Source organism: Drosophila willistoni, unplaced genomic scaffold, assembly GCF_018902025.1.
Source record: "Drosophila willistoni isolate 14030-0811.24 unplaced genomic scaffold, UCI_dwil_1.1 Seg29.1, whole genome shotgun sequence".
In the NCBI taxonomy this organism is placed as follows: Eukaryota; Metazoa; Arthropoda; class Insecta; order Diptera; family Drosophilidae; genus Drosophila; species Drosophila willistoni.
The window spans coordinates 192,229-209,302 of NW_025814244.1; the positions used below are offsets into that span (position 1 = coordinate 192,229).

Here is a 17,074-nt window from a genome sequence, read left to right on the forward strand (position 1 = left end):
TATATTTTTTAACTATATGTGATTACAAAACTAGAGTGGTTAGTGGCTCAGTGGGGACCTACTCAGACTACAATACTATTGTTATCGGGTTCAAACCCCCTACAGAGATAGAGAAGAATTTTTTTTCCAAATAGTGAAGTATATTAAAAAGTAGATACATTGTGTATATGATGGATTAAAGAATATAATTATATAAAGAATATAATATATTAGAAAGCCTTATTTATGTTTTCACGGTTCGTGGCAACTAGGAATCTAATTTAGAAAAAATAGATTTTACAAAATTTGTCCCAAATTGTCAAATCCAAAACTGTGTCCTTAAGTTTTTGGTGTATAGCATATTTTAATTTTAATAGCCCCCATTTCGCCATTATTTTGCATACATTTTTGATAAAATAATTAGTTTTTGTTGCTTTTAAACATCCCAATAAAAATGAGTCAATTCGAATTGACAATTCTATTTATATTGATTTAGCTTTGTTTCTTTGTAGCTTCGTCAGTTTTTGACAGTTTCGAAGCAACCCTCAGTGATTTTTGCTTGATGTCCTCCTTGTCAAGAGTCAGCAGCATCAACGGCGATTTATTTTCTTCCTGCAAGTCGGGATTTATGTCCTCTTCCATGGCAACGTCAGTAGCTTTGAGAATTTTTGTTGGGTATGGGCTAGGGTTTTCGATGAGATTTTGCCATTTTAGAATTTTTTCCACAATTAGAGTAGATTCGTTTGATGAGCTGTCGGAGCATATTGGAGTGCAGTCCCTGGTACTGTGTCCAATAAGAAACAAAGAGCCCGTAGCGCTTGAAAGGTCACTGCTAAACTAGTCACACCGAAGATTGCACATTTCTAATCAAAATTAATACAGAATGATTGAAATATCAAACTCAAATGAATCAATTCAAATTGAATTCAAATGATTGAATGACAACTACCCAATGAAATGAAATGAAAATACCTAACTGCGTTTTTTTTTTTTTTTTTTATATTAAGTTACTTTCCAGCTCTTGCTGAATGGAAGATTTATTTGGCCCCCCGATCTTTAAGGGTTAACGCCAACGCCAATGCAGTAATTGAGAGTTACAAAATTGAAAGAATAGAGAGAACTTTTACAATTATGTATATGTTTTGTCAATTTGTAAACGTTGTTATAGATTTTATTTTTTTTTTTCGTTATCGATGCTCTCATCACTAATGATAAAAACATATGGTTGTTAGTTGTGATGATATATGTATTATTGTTTTGGTTAGTATGTTTTTAGTTTATAAATCAATGTTAGCTAATCTTGCGAATGATGTTAATAATTTATAGTTGTTAATTGGCTCCTCAGCGAGAAACTCATAAATGTCATTGTATCGTAGTAGGTTTTTAAATTTGTTTCTTATGAGCGTAAATTTGGTGCATTTTAATAATAAGTGGGATATATCTTCTTTTACATTGCAGGTGTCACATAAATCACTGTTGTTTACATTCATTTTAAAAAGTGTATGTTTGTCGAATGCATGTCCGCTTAGTATTCTGTTTAATTGTTTTATTTCCAAGGAATGGAAGGATTATTTTTTATGGAACCATGGAGCCGACGAAAAAAAAGGAAATAACAAACAATATCCTTTGTTTCTTTCGAAGCAAAATTATTAATCGCGTCATTTATAGGCCATCTGCTGAGATAAGGACTCCATTCGTTCTAGCTTTCTTTGCTGCAGCGTCCACTTGGTCGTTTTCTTGTATGTCGACGTGGCTTGGTATGTGGTGGATTTCAATACTGGTTACAAAAATTTCATCTACTTTTTTTAATATATCTAAAGCTAAGCAGTTGTTGCTGTGTTTTTTGTTTAAGGACTGAATGGACCCTAAGCTGTCTGTTAGAATAGCAATTTTTTGAAAATGATTTTCAATTGCAAAGTCTATTGCTTTTCCTATAGCAATAAGTTCTGCGGACAACGATGATCTCTTGGACTCTGTATAAAAGCTTTTAGTGGTGTTTGAGTTTTTGTGTGTAAAGGCACTGCCCATAAAGTCCTCTGCCATCTGTAAAAAAAATTTCATATCCTCCCTCACGGAGTGTGTTAAGAGTATCTCCGAGTAGAGCAGAAATAGTTTCATGATTGGCAGATTTTTTATTATGGCAGGTTCCTTTGAAGAAGTTAGGGTCAAAAGTAAATTTATGTGATGAGTAATATTTCCTATAGTATCGAATATCTCTTTATATTCAATATATACTTTTCCATAGCTAGTGTTTTTAGCCATGAAATTGTTAGATAATAAATTGGCTGCTGGAAGCCCAAATGCAAAAATTTTGGCAATTTCCTTTGCTGTTGCAAATTTCATTCTGTATTCAGGTGGCAATTCCGCAGCTAGATGATATATAATGTTTATAGGTGTAGATCTAATAAGGCCCAAACATTTTCTCAAGTGGACATTAGTTTTTATGTTATTAATTGCTGCTTTGGACAGAGATGCAAATGATGAGCATGCATATTCGTATTTAGGTCTGACAAAGGCTTTAAAGAAATTAAGGGCTTTGGATGGATGAACTCCGAACCTACAACCGCTCAACATCTGTAGAAAAATATTAGACTTATTAGAGTTGGATAATCGTGATTTGATATGATTTACCGGGGAATTGTTTGTACTAATTATTCTACCTAGATAATTAACTTGATCAACATCACTGATTGATGTACTTCCTAATATTAGGTTGAGATTTTGACGTCTTCGCTCAACATCTGTAGAAAAATATTAGACTTATTAGAGTTGGATAATCGTGATTTGATATGATTTACCGGGGAATTGTTTGTACTAATTATTCTACCTAGATAATTAACTTGATCAACATCTCTGATTGATGTATTTCCTAATATTAGGTTGAGATTTTGACGTCTTCGGTTGAAGTGTAAAACTGAAGATTTCCTGGCGTTAAATGTTAAGTTTATTGAATTGCATAGCTCCATAAAATCTTTAATTTTTTGTTCAAGTGTGTTTCTAGCTGTCGAATTTTTTCTTCGGGGGAGACATTCGAATCAAAAAACGCCAGAGCTATTGAGTCTACAGCAAATAGCGATGCAGCAGCAGCATCAAGTGGTTGGACAGCAGCGTCAGCCTCCAGCACAGGCCTGTCAGTTTCAGGTGTCAACTCCCATCGACACACAGCAGCAGCAATCCACAAATCTAGTTCCTCCTATGTCAGCAAATATACAATATCTACAGATATTGGCGACGCAGCAGCAGCATCAATCAGATGGCCAGCAGCGGCAGAAAACTATTCCAGTTCCTCAAAATGCAGCTAATATACAACATCTTCAGCTATTGGCGGAGCTGAATCAGCATCAACTGGCTGGCCAGCAGCATCAGCCCGCAGCACAAGTCTCTCAGCTACGGGCTTCATCTTTTGCTGACACTCAGCAGCAGCAATCTGACATTCCAGCTCCACCAATGACAGCAAATATTCAATACTCACCGTAAATGGATACGCAGCAGCATCAAATGGTCGTCCAGCAGCACCACCCAGCAGCACAGGCCTCCCAGCTACGGACTTCATCTTCCGTTGACACACAGCAGCAGCAATCTCCAACTACTCATCTAGATCGGCATGCAATGCGGGAGGCGACGGCCCATTTTGATGGCGCCCCATCTCTCATCAGATTCGATTGCCACCTAAGATACCAAAAAATTATTGAGAGAAACGAACTCGAACGAGCTCCTGAATGAGATTGAAAGTAGCATAGAAGCTGAAACGAAAATGAGAGATGAGAAATGAGAGATTACCACCCATGAAGGTGCAAAAAACTGCTAATTCTTTACTTACTCACTTTCAGCCAGCTGACCTTGACAAAATCTCCATACAGCGGTTAAAGGGACTTGGCCCTCCCGCTTTCAGCCAGCCTGTACCAGGCCTGGCCAGCAGGCAGTCAATATGGACCTATCATCCAAGCAATGCCTGCTCGAGCACTACATTGCGGTCGAAGGGATTTGGCCCTCCCGCTCCTAGTTATTTTCCTCCAAACGAGCCTGTAGATGGAACAGATGCATCTCCAGACTCCTTCGGGAGCCAACCACTTGGCTTTGCAACTGCGCCCATCTTGGAAATTCTCTCCGTTTATCACCTGGCCCGGCTGAGTAACGGCCTGACTCAAATCACGGCCAAAACAATGGACACCTATGGCAAAATAAAAGCTACCCTGGAGGCAAACAAATTTGCCTTTTTTACTTACCAGCCCAGATGGGAACGAGGTGCTAGATTTGCCATCTTGAATCTACACCACTCCACTGAATGCGAAGCTATCCGTCGTGACCTGAAAAAGCTCGGATTTGAGACAAAATACATCAAAAGACTAACAAACTACAGAACTAAGAGGCCAATGAATGTCTTTTTAATTGAAATTAACAAACATAATGACAATAAACATGATGAAATACTTAAAATTAAGGTCCTAGGCAGCCAGGAGGTACGCGTCGAGAGGCAAAGGGAGATTCCCCAATGCAAAAACTGCCTCCTCTTTGGCCATACAGCCAGGTACTGCTGCCTTCCCCCGCTCTGCTCCGTCTGTGCTGGCCAGCACAAATCCGACAAATGCCCCTCTCCTGATGGCCAATCTCCAAAGTGTGGCATCTGCGGAGATGGTGGCTCTATGGCCATCTCTGGAGGAGCTGTGCCTTTTATAAGGCTGAACTGGCAAAATTTGTCGTTGACCAGCGCCCAGAGCGGCAAGAAAGGCAAATGAATCATGAAAAGGAAAGAAAATTTGGGCATGAGACAATGAATATGCAATCTAACGCTAACCAAAACTTACCTGAAGTCCACCAGCAACCGTCGGCACCACCTCGCCAGTCGACCTGTCCAGATTTCCGCTCGTCTAATGCACCAGTACCTGAAAATAAAACAAATCTTAAAATAAAATCAACTAAAATCTACAAATGCTCACCCGAAAATACACTACAGCAAACAGCAGCTCCTTGTCCAACGTCGTATGCATCGTCTCATCTACGTCGTCCAGCATCTCATCAAGCTAGTCCGTCTGCAGCTCGTCCATCTGAAAATAAAATAAAATCATTATTTAAATCTCCGAAAAATCACAAAAACTCACCTGTTAATCCATGTCAGCCAGCAGCAGCACCGCCTGCGAGTCCTCGTGCAGCATCTTGGCAATCATCTGGTCCATCTCGTCCTCTGCTAGCGCCTGCACCTGGAAAAAAACACAAATCGTTAGAAAAATCACCTAAAATTCACACAAACTTACCTGCAAATTATAGTCATCAGCAGCAGCAGGTCCTGGTCCTCCTGGTCCTCAAGCAGCGGCTACACCTAAAAGCCAAAAAATGTCAACAAAAAATCGCTTAGTTTTTTCTCTTAGAAGTGCTTGTACAATGTCTTTGTTAGCTTCTTTCTTGTTTCTAGCTGTGTTCTTAAAGAAGTTTGTGTAAAATGTGATTTTTCTAGTAGAGACAGGAAGGGAATTTACTGGAGCAATTTTGTCTAAGATATATTTGAACTCATTGTACACTCTGCCGTAGCTTGTGTTTGTGGGTGAGAAGGGGCTGGTAAGGAGAGCGGCAGCTGGTAGCCCGTAGGCAAAGATTTTTGCTAGCTCCTTCGCTGTGGCGAATTTAATTCTAAATTCAGGAGGGAGTTCAGCTGCTAGATGGTAAATTATATTGATTGGAGTAGATTTTATGAGACCCAGTGCTTTTCTAAGGTGGAAATTGGCATGAGAGTTGATGGCGGACATGACTGACTTGGATATATTAGCGAAGGACGTACAGGCATATTCATATTTTGGTCTTATGAATGCCTTATAGTGTAATAAAGACTTAGTGGGGTGAGTTCCGAAACGGCATCCACTAAGCATTTGTAAGAACATATTTGTCTGGTTAGATTTTGCTATTGTTTTTTTAATGTGGTCTATAGAGGAGTTATTTGCGTTAATAAGTCTACCTAGATAGTTTACTTTGTCTACTTCTCTTAAGGCTAAATTATTGCACAGTATATTGAGTTGTTGTCTTCTTAAGTTAAAGTGTATCACAGATGATTTATTGGGGTTAAAGGTTAAATTAATTTTATTGCATTTTTCGTTGAATTTATTGACTAGATTTTCTAAGTTATTTTTGGCTGCTAAGAAGTTTTTGTGGAAGCTTATTAAGAAAAAATCATCAGCATATTGGAAGAGGATGCTGTTTCGTGTATCGGTGATGTTGTGCAGTTCAGCTGTGTAGATATTGAAAAGGATGGGACTGAGGCAGCTGCCTTGACTCACTCCCTTGCTCACTGTTTTTTCTACCGTTCCCATAGAGAGAACTCTTTTTTGAAGGAAATTGGTGATGAAATTGATGTACATTTGTTTAAAGCCCAGATCAGTGAGTTTTTTTCCTAGAATAGGAATATTCACTGCATCAAAAGCTTTGCTCAGGTCAAGCACTGCTGCGGTGACATGGAACCACTGCTTTTTGAGGCTCGCTATGTTATTGATTACATCATTAATGCAGTGGGAAGTGGAGTGATTTTTTCTAAAGGCATAAGATCTTGTGGGGATTATTTGGTATTTGGCTATATGTTCCTCCATTTTGGGTTTTATCAAACCTTCTAGGCATTTAAAGACTACGCTTAGAAGGCAGATGGGTCGGTTGTTGGTTATGATTGACGAGTCGAGGTTTTTTTTCGGTACCGGTACAACCTTTATTTTTCTCCAAAAATCTGGGATAATGCCGGTATCTAAAGTTTCATTTAGTAGGCTGACCAGTTTTTGGGTTTGAGCAGCTGGGAGGGAGAGAAGCATATGGTACGAGATATTATCCAGTCCTTTCGCAGAATGAGGATTACGCGACTTAAGAAACGCCTGTAGATCGTTGTTAGAGAAGCTAGCCCTGTTTGAGTTGTCAAGGCTGGCTTCGGGGGGGGATATTTGTGTGCAACCAGGTGTGTCGGGTGTAGAAGCTATTAGGTTAAGGAATTCTTCGTAGTTTTCTACTGAGGTTTCGGCCCTAGAGGGTTTTGTCTGTTTGTATAATTTCAGTGCGCGAATTATCTTCCAAGAATCTTTCATAGTAGTAGGGTTTGACAGGGTTTCTGCAAGATTGTCCATATTGTTTTTCCTAACTTTTCGTATATAATTATTTAGTTTTTTATTGTTACTTAAATATTCTAGGGCATCCGTATGTAGCTTCGTTTTATAATACTTTTGTCTGCTCGCGTTCCTAATCCTGAATAGTTTTTCACAGTTTTCGTCCCAGTATTTCTTTGGCAGGTATTTATTTTTGGCATCTACTTTAATTGTGTTTTGCGATGTGATTGCGATTGAGGTATATGGTAAGTTTTCTAAGGAGGAAATATCAATTTGTGCAAAGTCTTGAGCTACCTTTTTATGGTTGATTACTTTTCTGTTGCAGGACGAGGATATTCCTTCTATCTCAATAGTAATCGGGAAATGATTGCTGTTGGAAATTTTTGAGTTCGTTGCTGTCCAGTTAAACTGTAAATTGTTTTTGTTGACTAGGGTGATATCTAATGCTGAACTGTATGCTGGAGTGTGAGAGTAGGTTGGACTGCCGTTGTTTATGCAGAAGAAGCCATAGTTTAAAAGTACTTGCTCAATGATGTTTCCTCTAGGATTTTGTACGCTGTTACCCCAAACCTGTGATTTAGCATTTAAGTCTCTGCCTATCATCGATAGGCCCGTGGATTGATTTGCGAGCGATAGTATGTCCTTGCAACCTTCCTCAAAATCATCGTTACTTAAGGATTGCGGTGCATAGACGCTAAAGACGCTGATGTTGTGCTTTAAATTAGTTGTGCAGATGCCTATTGCTTCTACAGAACTAGGGCAATTTAGTTGCTTAAAGCGTATATGTTTTCTTAGGTAAATTCCCACCCCACCGTAGCCGTCAGGGCGAGGCTTGCAAACAAAATTGTAATTAGCTAAGCTACACATGGCATTGTCAGTAATCCAGATTTCGGAGAGGATGGCAATATCTATATCGTTTTTAATAAGGTAGAGTTCAAGGAGATGTTTGTTGTTATTTGACGTGAAACTTTGTATGTTATATTGTAGAATTCTCATCTTAAAAGGAGATAAGTTTAATAAATAAGATAAGTAGGCTTGAGAAATTTGTCTAGAGATTTAATATTAGTAAGTTTGATTTATTTTAAGTACATCTATTTTAGAGTTGGTTTGAGCAATTCTACTTCTTAGGGCTTCTAGGAAATTTTTGGATTCGGGTATAATGTTAGAGTTCTGGTCTATTAGAAATTTTGAGATTTCCATTGATAGGGCTGACAGACTGTCTTCGGCTGTTTCAAGAGCCGAGACTCTGTCTTTGGATTTGGAGGTGGAAGGTCTGGGGGTGAAATTGGCGTTATGGTTGGCATGGGAGTTAACATATTTTTCATCGAGAGAGATTCTATGATCACTTAGAACAGCATTCCAGCTGTTCATGGTATTCATGGCGTTTCTCTCTTCATTCCTTCTATTTTACTAGTGTACTAGTTTTTTGGAAGATGGCGGGGTATTTAATTTTAATCTCGTTTCTAGAAAGATTTTCCATCGTCATGGCTTTTTGTATAGCGAATTCTCTTTTTCGAGCGGGGCATTCTGTGTGTGTGGCAATGTGTTCATCTTTGCAGTTTATGCAGATTGTCTGTGAGCAAGATTGTTCTTTTGTATGGACTAGGGAGCAGGTGCTGCATTTTTGTTGCTTTTCTTTGCAATGCTGGGCGAAATGGCCAAAGCGGAAGCAGCGAAAGCATTGGCTGAAGGGAAAAATGGATTCACTTTGACCTTGGAGTACAGAAAAGTTATCTCTGTTGGAATATTGTTTCCTCTAAAGATAAGCTTAACCCTACTCGTGGGGACCAGTACATCACTTTCTTTTCTTTTTACACGTATTATTTCGTGAATTGGAACTGCTGAGCTGATGTACTCTTTTAGTTCCGCGTCTGAAAAACGTATCGGTATTTGAAATAAAATTCCAGTTTTGAATAGGAAGTGTTTAAGGATCTTGGGTTCATAACCGTTTTTTTTAAGATCAGAATTTAATAAATTATTAGCTGCCTCTGCTGACTTGAACTCTGCGTTACATCTACCATAGCCTATTTTATTGACCGTTAGGATGTCTTTTATTTTAAGCTTAAGTAACACCGCGTTTAGCTCTAGGGAATTTATTGGTATTCTCATTTTCGACTCACTTGCATTTGTATCAAATTCGTCTATGTATACGATGTAGGGGCCTTTGTGTGTGCTGTTATACATACATTCGTTGAGTTCTTTTGGGGCATTGTTTTTAGCTTCGTACTGTGTACCGTTGTCATGTATGTTCATATTATCCTCGCTCTCCTTTTGTTCCTCTATTACATCAACCTCCATTTCTTCTGCAATCATTCCTATTTCGTGTACCGTTGTTTTGGCCTTCTTGGTTGTCGGGGAAATTTTGCTTCTTTTTGCAGTGTACCGTTCCGAGGATGCGGGTGTCACCCTGGCCTCGGTGGCCATCTTTTTGTGGGTAGTTTTACCCGTTTTAATACAAATTAATTCCACTTGATTTTATACTTATTATATTTCTTGTATAAAGAAGAAATAAAAATATTTCCACTGATCTGTGGAATTTGATTTAAATTTTGCGCCTTTTTTTTTTTTTTTATATGTTCACACTTGAAAAATATCACCACTATGCTTTGAAGCTGTTGCTTCGGAAGTCCACTTGGTAATGTTTTATATTTTTTTTTATTTTTTTTTTTTTTTTTTACTTACCTATATTTTCCTATTGTTTACAAATAAATGTCTCTCTCTCTTTCCAGCTCACATGCGGAAACTCCGCCATCAGACCCATATCGATGACTTATCGATAGGTCATCAACATTTCAGAGCATTATCGATATGCCGGCCAATTCTGGCTAAACCAAAGCCAAAGACTCTGAATCTCAGCCTTATAAAGCTAACTTCTTGCCTTGCTCTCAAATGATGCCTTACGACTCTAGCCAATATTGGCTTATTTTACTTAAATATTTGGTCTCTTTATGTTTTTCCCCACTAAAAGCTAATTGCTCTAAAACTTCTAGCCTATAAAGCTAACTCAACTAAAAGCTAACTGCTCTAAAACTTTTAGTCTTTAAAGCCAAGCCTTGCTCGCAATTGATGCGCCAACGGCCAAGCTAAAAAACTAGTGTTACTCAGACCCAAAATATGGGTCTCCCTATTTTTTCTTCAGTGTGGGGGAAAACCAGTTTTTTCCCCGACATTTATCGCCACGTTTTTGTAGCCACCTTAGCACCAAATTCTTATTCGCCAAGTGTATTTATTATTAAAAAATTGCTACCTACTTGACTACTTATGCTAAAAGTAACATAATCTTAAATCTATCATACTACAAACTATCTTACCTAAATCGCTAAAAACTAAATGTTAATCTAATGTCTTATTGTATATTTTTTATTTAGTATTAATCTAGTTTTAAGATAATTTTAATCCCCCGCCCCTGCTGCTGTAACGGCCTTTTAAATTTAAATTTTTGCTATATACCCTTGTAGGTGAAACGGCAAAAAATAAAAAGCGGCCTCAATCGAAAGACTGAGGCCAGGCGGATCAAACGCCCTACCTTAAAAAGTGGGGTAATTCAAGGTCATGTAAACGCGGCAGAACTCTCCTTGAAGTGATCCAGGCTGACAAGAAACTGGACATCCTGGCGACGGGTGGTAATACTCATTTCCCACACGACCGGCGAAAAAATCCCTCAGCCATGGACTTTGGAGTTTATTCTGGAATAAACCACAACAGATTAAGTACTGACCACTTACCTGTTTTTGTAGACATCACGATGGACCAGCACCCAAACTTACTTCCTGACAATCGAAGACTTTTGCCTGTAGGATCTAACATCAAACTGTTCCAAAACACCCTCAGCGACTCCCTCCACCTAAATATGGAAATCGAATCTGGATTAGACATTGAGGACGCGATTAATATCTTCACAAACAATAGTCACCATGCTGCAGCCCTGGCCACTAAACCTCTACGAAGGGACCTGCCAAATACGAATCGTACCGAATCGGAGGAGCCATACCTATAAATAAAAAAATGCACAAATTATTAAAACAAAAAAATAAAATAAAATTGATATAATGCCTCTCACGAAACTTTGAACGTAAAAAAACATTAAAATATACTAAACAAAGAAATAAGCCTATCAAAAAACAAACACTTAAATAAAAAACTATGTAAAATAGACTCCTCTGATCGGTACAGACCCCACAAGCTGTGGCAATTAACCAACAAACTAAAACGGCAGCCCCTTCCTAACTGGCCTCTTAGGATCCCTAGCGGAGTAGACAAGAAGCATGCATGGACAAGATCACCTGAAGGTAAAATGGAGCTGTTTACTGACCAGTTAGAGAAGCGTTTCTCTCCCAACTTGACAAATAGCTCCCTTGACAGGGCCAAAATCAACGAGGAAACAAATGCCATCCTTGCCAAAAAAATGCTCATGGAGTATGCATGTAAAACCCACCACTCCATCGCTAGCTCCTCCGCCAACTTTGACTCCAGCAACTCACCTTTTGTCAAGCCCATCACTCTCTCTGAACTAAAAAAAGAGATTGATAGCTTAATCAACAAAAAAGCACCAGGATATGATAGGATCAACAATGCCCTAATCAAAGTTCTCCCACTCAAAGCTATCATCTTCTTACTCAAAATATACAACAGCATCCTACGTTTTGGCCACTTCCCCCTAGTGTGGAAAAAAGCCATAGTTGTCATGGTAAAAAAACCAATTTCTGAAGCTAGCTCGTATCGCCCCATAAGCTTGCTTCCTGCTTTCTCAAAAATACTTGAATCCTTGCTTGCCAAGAGGCTCCTTAAATGTAACCGTCTTTCACAATCCATACCTAACCACCAATTTGGATTCCGCAAATTTCATGGGGCCGACCATCAACTAGCACGCGTTACACAATTCCTCCAGAGAGCTTTTGAGGACAAACTGTAGGATCGCCTATATTCATCGATATTACAGAAGCGTATGACAAAGTTTGGCACTGCGGTCTGCGTAACAATTGATAAAGCTACTACCTATTAACCTATACAAAGTTCTGGACAGTTACCTCAAGGATCGCACGTTCTCCGTTCGCGGTAACCATGGTATTATGTCCCGTGATGGGAAAATTTTAGCAGGAATCCCTCAGGGTAGTGTTTTGGGACCCCTACACAACATATACTCGTCAGACATGCCAATTCCAAAGTTCATAATTGAGCATAAACCCTGATCGAATATTACCCGACCTATAAACACGGTGACACTCTGCTCTCTACATATGCTGACGATACTATTTTCATCTCGACCGATAAAAACGCCCTTGTAGCCATGAATAAAACGGAAAATTACCTACACAAGTTCTCTACCTGGTCCAACAAATGGTGTTTCACAGTCAACGTGAGTAAAACAGTTCATGTTCTCTTCTCCAGACGATCTACCTCACCTGCTGTTAAAGCTGCCACTGTTAAGTTTAATAACAAACCTATTAAAAATACGTCCTCGTGCCGATACTTGGGAGTCCTTGTTGATAGCAATCCCTGTTTAAAACCCATATTGCCAAACTTTGTGCTCAAGCCAAGTCCACCTATACTCGCTACAAATGGCTCGGGGGAGCTAAAAGCCATCTTAGCACCCGCTGCAAGGTCACTATCTACAAGCAAATCTTAGTCCCTATTTGGACATACGCTATTCCCATATGGGGTAGCCTAATATCTAACACCCTATTCAAAAAAGCTCACAAATGCGAACATCTATTGCCCAAACTCTGAAATTCAAGAAAAAATAACGCCAAACCTCTAGAAACTATATACAATGACGCTTGCCTAAGATTCTTTAACTCCATGTCTGACCATGAGAACAAAGAAATTGAAAAACTTTATCTAAAGCCATTTATCCCTAAACGTTTGCCATGGCCTAGGTACTCAAAGCAAATAGATAAACTTGTCGCCTCACGAACGATAAAAAAGCCAAAACACCACCACTGATGCCACCTCAGCTCAACCCTGGCTCCAAGGCGCCAGCTCTTATTGCTGACAACTGTCACCAGACCTACAACAGGATCACTGAAAAGCAAGATGTTCTCAGAGCTAAGGAAGCGTCTATAGCTAAAAAAAAACCCCCGGCAAGCCTGCCCCCCCTTGGGCCAAACGAACAAATTCAATACACGGAAAATGAACTACTCGCTCTAAACATGGCTAGTCTGGAATCTGAGTTGCTCAAATAATTGATAACAGCACGAATAGCACTGATGCTCTAAAAAAAAGGAAAACTGATACTGCACCCATGATGGTCCTAACTAACAATCACTCTAACACCAATACTAATACTTCTGCAAACATTCACTTACCTAATCATAACGAAATATGATTTCAGGCGGCCCCTGCAAAGCCAGAATCCTGCCCACTATTCAGCTTGTCCTGGCCTGGCCAGAGGGCCAGTCCAGTCGACAGCTGTGCCTCCAGTAGACGCGCCTCCTGCACTCTCTGCCTCGTTCTCAGCGTCTGCACCATCTCGTCCATCGTCCTGTCCAGATTTCCGCTCGCCTGATGCACCAATACCTGAAAATAAAACAAATCTAAAAATAAAACCAACTAAAAAGTACAAATACTCACCTGAAAATACACAACAGCAAACAGCAGCTCCTTGTCCAGCGTCGTATGCATCGTCTCATCTGCGTCGTCCAGAATCTCGTCAAGCTAGTCCGTCTGCAGCTCCTGTATCTGAAAATATATTAAAATTATTATCTAAATCAGCAATAAAACACAAAAACTCACCTGAAAATCTACGTCAGACAGCAGCAGCATCGTCTGCGAATCCTCGTCCAGCATCTGGCCAATCATCTGGTCCATCTCGTCCTTCACTAGCGCCTGCACCTGGAAAAAAACACAAATCGTCAGAAAAATCTCTCAATAATCACGTAAACTTACCTGCAAATTCTCTTCAGTCACCTGCAGCAACACCAGCTGGTCCTTCTGGCCCTCTACCCAAGGCTGCGCCTGAAAATAACAAAAAATCAACAAAGAAACAAGTTAAAATAACTAAATACATATCTAAAATCGAGCCCCAGCCGCTTTCGGATCCAACTGGAGCTCCTCCTGCTTCTTGTGCTGCATCACTTGGCCCGTCACCTGGTCCTAAACGTCATAAAGCTGCACCTGTACCTGAAAAAAATATAAAAATGTTAAAAATACTACTAAACCAACCAATTATTCACCTGCCATACAAATGCCGCCAGCCGCAACACATTCTTCTATTCCAGACGCACCTGAAAACGGAGAAAAAACAAAGTTAAATTTAACTACAAATATTGGAAAAACTAAAAGCCAACAATACTCACCTAAAAACTCAACGCGGCCACCTGCATCCCATGGAGTCTAGGTAAGTACCTCGACCTGAAAATAAATATAAGCAAAACATCAACCTAAAAAATACTTACCTGCAAGCAGCTGTTCCCGTCCTAACAGCTTTACTCTGTCGTCGGTGGAGGTCTCCAGTGATGATTCAGCAGCCATGTTCCTGTAAAATAATAATAATTAATTTATAATTTCCAATATTTGTTAATCTTATTGTCAATATTGTAAACACCTATTTATTAAGTAAAAATGATAAAGATTAGTTTGTATTAATCGGATTATATCTTTGGGTTTTGCGCAAATGCAACTTGCTCGTTGCATCGCCGGAAGAGAAGAGAGACGCCGTCTCTCGACCTATCGAGGACTTATCGCTAACAATCGATACTTATTACTCACAATCGATACTTATTACTAACAATCGATACTTATTACTAACAATCGATACTTATTACTCACAATCGATACTTATTACTCACAATCGATATATGCATGAGCATTTAACAGACTTTAAATAATTGGAATCTTACAACTCGGCCGTCCTGACGAGGAATCGACCTCGATTCCAATTGGTAACAACGGAGGGGGTAAATAAGAATCTTAAGTGGCTGGGGGAGGCGGAAGTGGCCGGTGTGATGGCGGCTGCGGCAGTCGATACGGAGGGCACTAAAGCGGGCATCTCTTCCCATGCGGTGGTGGCAGCGGGTACAGCAGTGGCAGCGGGTGCAGCGGCGGTGGTTACAGCAGTGGCAGCGGGTGCAGCGGCGGTGGGTACAGCAGTGGCAGCGGGTGCAGCAGTGGCAGCGGCGGCAGGTACCGTAATGGATGCGACAGCAGCGGCGGCGGGTACAGCGGTGGCGGCGGCGGTGGGTACAGCAGTGGCAGCGGGTGCAGCGGCGGTGGTTACAGCAGTGGCAGCGGGTGCAGCGGCGGTGGGTACAGCAGTGGCAGCGGGTGCAGCAGCGGTGGGTACAGCAGTGGCAGCGGTGGTGGGTACAGCAGTGGCAGCGGGTACAGCAGTGGCAGCGGGTACAGCAGCGGGTACAGCAGTGGCGAATATAGCCGCAGCGGGGCCGGCAGGGGCGAGTATGACGGCAGTTGGCACAGCAGGAGCGAGTATGGCAGCAGTTGGCCCAGCGGCGGCGGGCCCGGCAGGGGCGAATGTGGTATCAGTTAGCCCAGCAGGGGCTCGTATGGCGGCAGTTGGCCCAGCAGCGGCGGGCCCGGCAGAGGCGAGTATATCAGCAGTTGACCCAGCGGCGGCGGGCCCGGCAGGGGCGAGTATATCAGCAGTTGGCCCAGCGTCGGCGGGCTCGGCAGGGCGAGTATGTCAGCGGTTGGCCCACCAGCGGCGGGCCCGGCAGGGGCGAATGTGGCATCAGTTAGCCCGGCAGGGGCTCGTATGGCGGCAGTTGGCCCAGCAGCAGCGGGCCCGGCAGAGGCGAGTATATCAGCAGTTGGCCCAGCAGTGGCGGGCCGGCAGGGGCGAGTATATCAGCAGTTGGCCCGGCAGGGGCGAGTGTGGCGGCAGTTGGCCCGGCAGGGGCGAATGTGGCATCAGTTAGCCCGGCAGGGGCTCGTATGGCGGCAGTTGGCCCAGCAGCAGCGGGCCCGGCAGAGGCGAGTATCTCAGCAGTTGGCCCGGCAGGGGCGAGTGTGGCGGCAGTTGCCCGGCAGGGGGGGGGGGGGGGGGGGGGGGGGGGGGGGGGGGCAGGGGCGGGCTCGGCAGGGGCGAGTATATCAGCAGTTGGCCCAGCAGCGGCGGGCCCGGCAGGGGCGCGTGTGTCAGCAGTCGGCCCAGCAGCGGCGGGCCCGGCAAGGGCGCGTGTGTCAGCAGTCGGCACAGCGGTTCTCGGTACTGCAGCGGTAGTCACAGCAGTGGGTGCACTAACAGCGGTGGGCGTGGAGGCGGCCGTCCTAGATGTGGAACGTGTGGCGTGCCGTGTCCCGAAATATGTATTCTTTCGGGTGGTCATCCCACTTCTGAGTTGTAAACACCTATTTATTAAGTAAAAAAGATAAAGATTAGTTTGTATTAATCGGATTATATCTTTGGGTTTTGCGCAAATGCAACTTGCTCGTTGCATCGCCGGAAGAGAAGAGAGACGCCGTCTCTCGACCTATCCAGGACTTATCGCTAACCATCGATACTTATTACTCACAATCGATACTTATTTCTAACAATCGATACTTATTACTAACAATCGATACTTATTACTAACAATCGATACTTATTACTAACAATCGATACATATGCATGAGTATTTAACAGACTTTAAATAATTGGAATCTTACAATATTTATACTTATGTCACATTTTTCTAATTGTTTGTTTACATTTTGGAAATATATCGCCTTCTCTTTTCAGCCACATGCGCCGCCACCTGTTGCTGTATCGATTTCTTATCGAATAAGTATTGAGCAGCAACAGTGAGCGCACACGCAATAATGAGCACTCACTCCAGTGTTGCCCTAAAAATACCACAAAAAATGCCAGTTTCCCTACATTTCTCGCTCTAGCGCCCTATGCACTTCTCTACTTACCTCTATTAGTGCCCTCTGCACTCGCCTAATTCCCCCTATTAAGACCCCTTGCACAGGAAAATTAAATTTAAAATTCTTATTGCTAAAAACTAATACTTACTTATGCTAAATACTTAAAACTACTTACGCCATAATTATCTCTAAAAAAAAACACTAAATTCTAAATGTCATTG

General features: G+C 41.6%; 2 long non-coding RNA genes across 3 annotated transcripts; both read right to left on the reverse strand.

Annotated features, from left to right (window-relative positions):
* Positions 1–4,788: 4,788 nt before the first annotated feature.
* Positions 4,789–5,306, reverse strand: LOC111518922. The gene is made up of 4 exons (XR_006954991.1): positions 5,232–5,306; positions 5,079–5,177; positions 4,917–5,024; positions 4,789–4,862 (listed from the first exon to the last, which is right to left on the reverse strand). It is a non-coding gene; the product is annotated as an uncharacterized LOC111518922 (long non-coding RNA).
* Positions 5,307–13,457: 8,151 nt separating this feature from the next.
* On the reverse strand, positions 13,458–13,989 carry LOC124461262. 2 transcript variants are annotated; one of them, XR_006954990.1, is made up of 4 exons: positions 13,935–13,989; positions 13,782–13,874; positions 13,620–13,727; positions 13,458–13,565 (listed from the first exon to the last, which is right to left on the reverse strand). It is a non-coding gene; the product is annotated as an uncharacterized LOC124461262 (long non-coding RNA). The 2 variants fall into 2 exon arrangements; XR_006954989.1 differs by having other exon boundaries at positions 13,782–13,880; positions 13,935–13,980.
* Between the last annotated feature and the right edge of the window lie 3,085 nt (positions 13,990–17,074).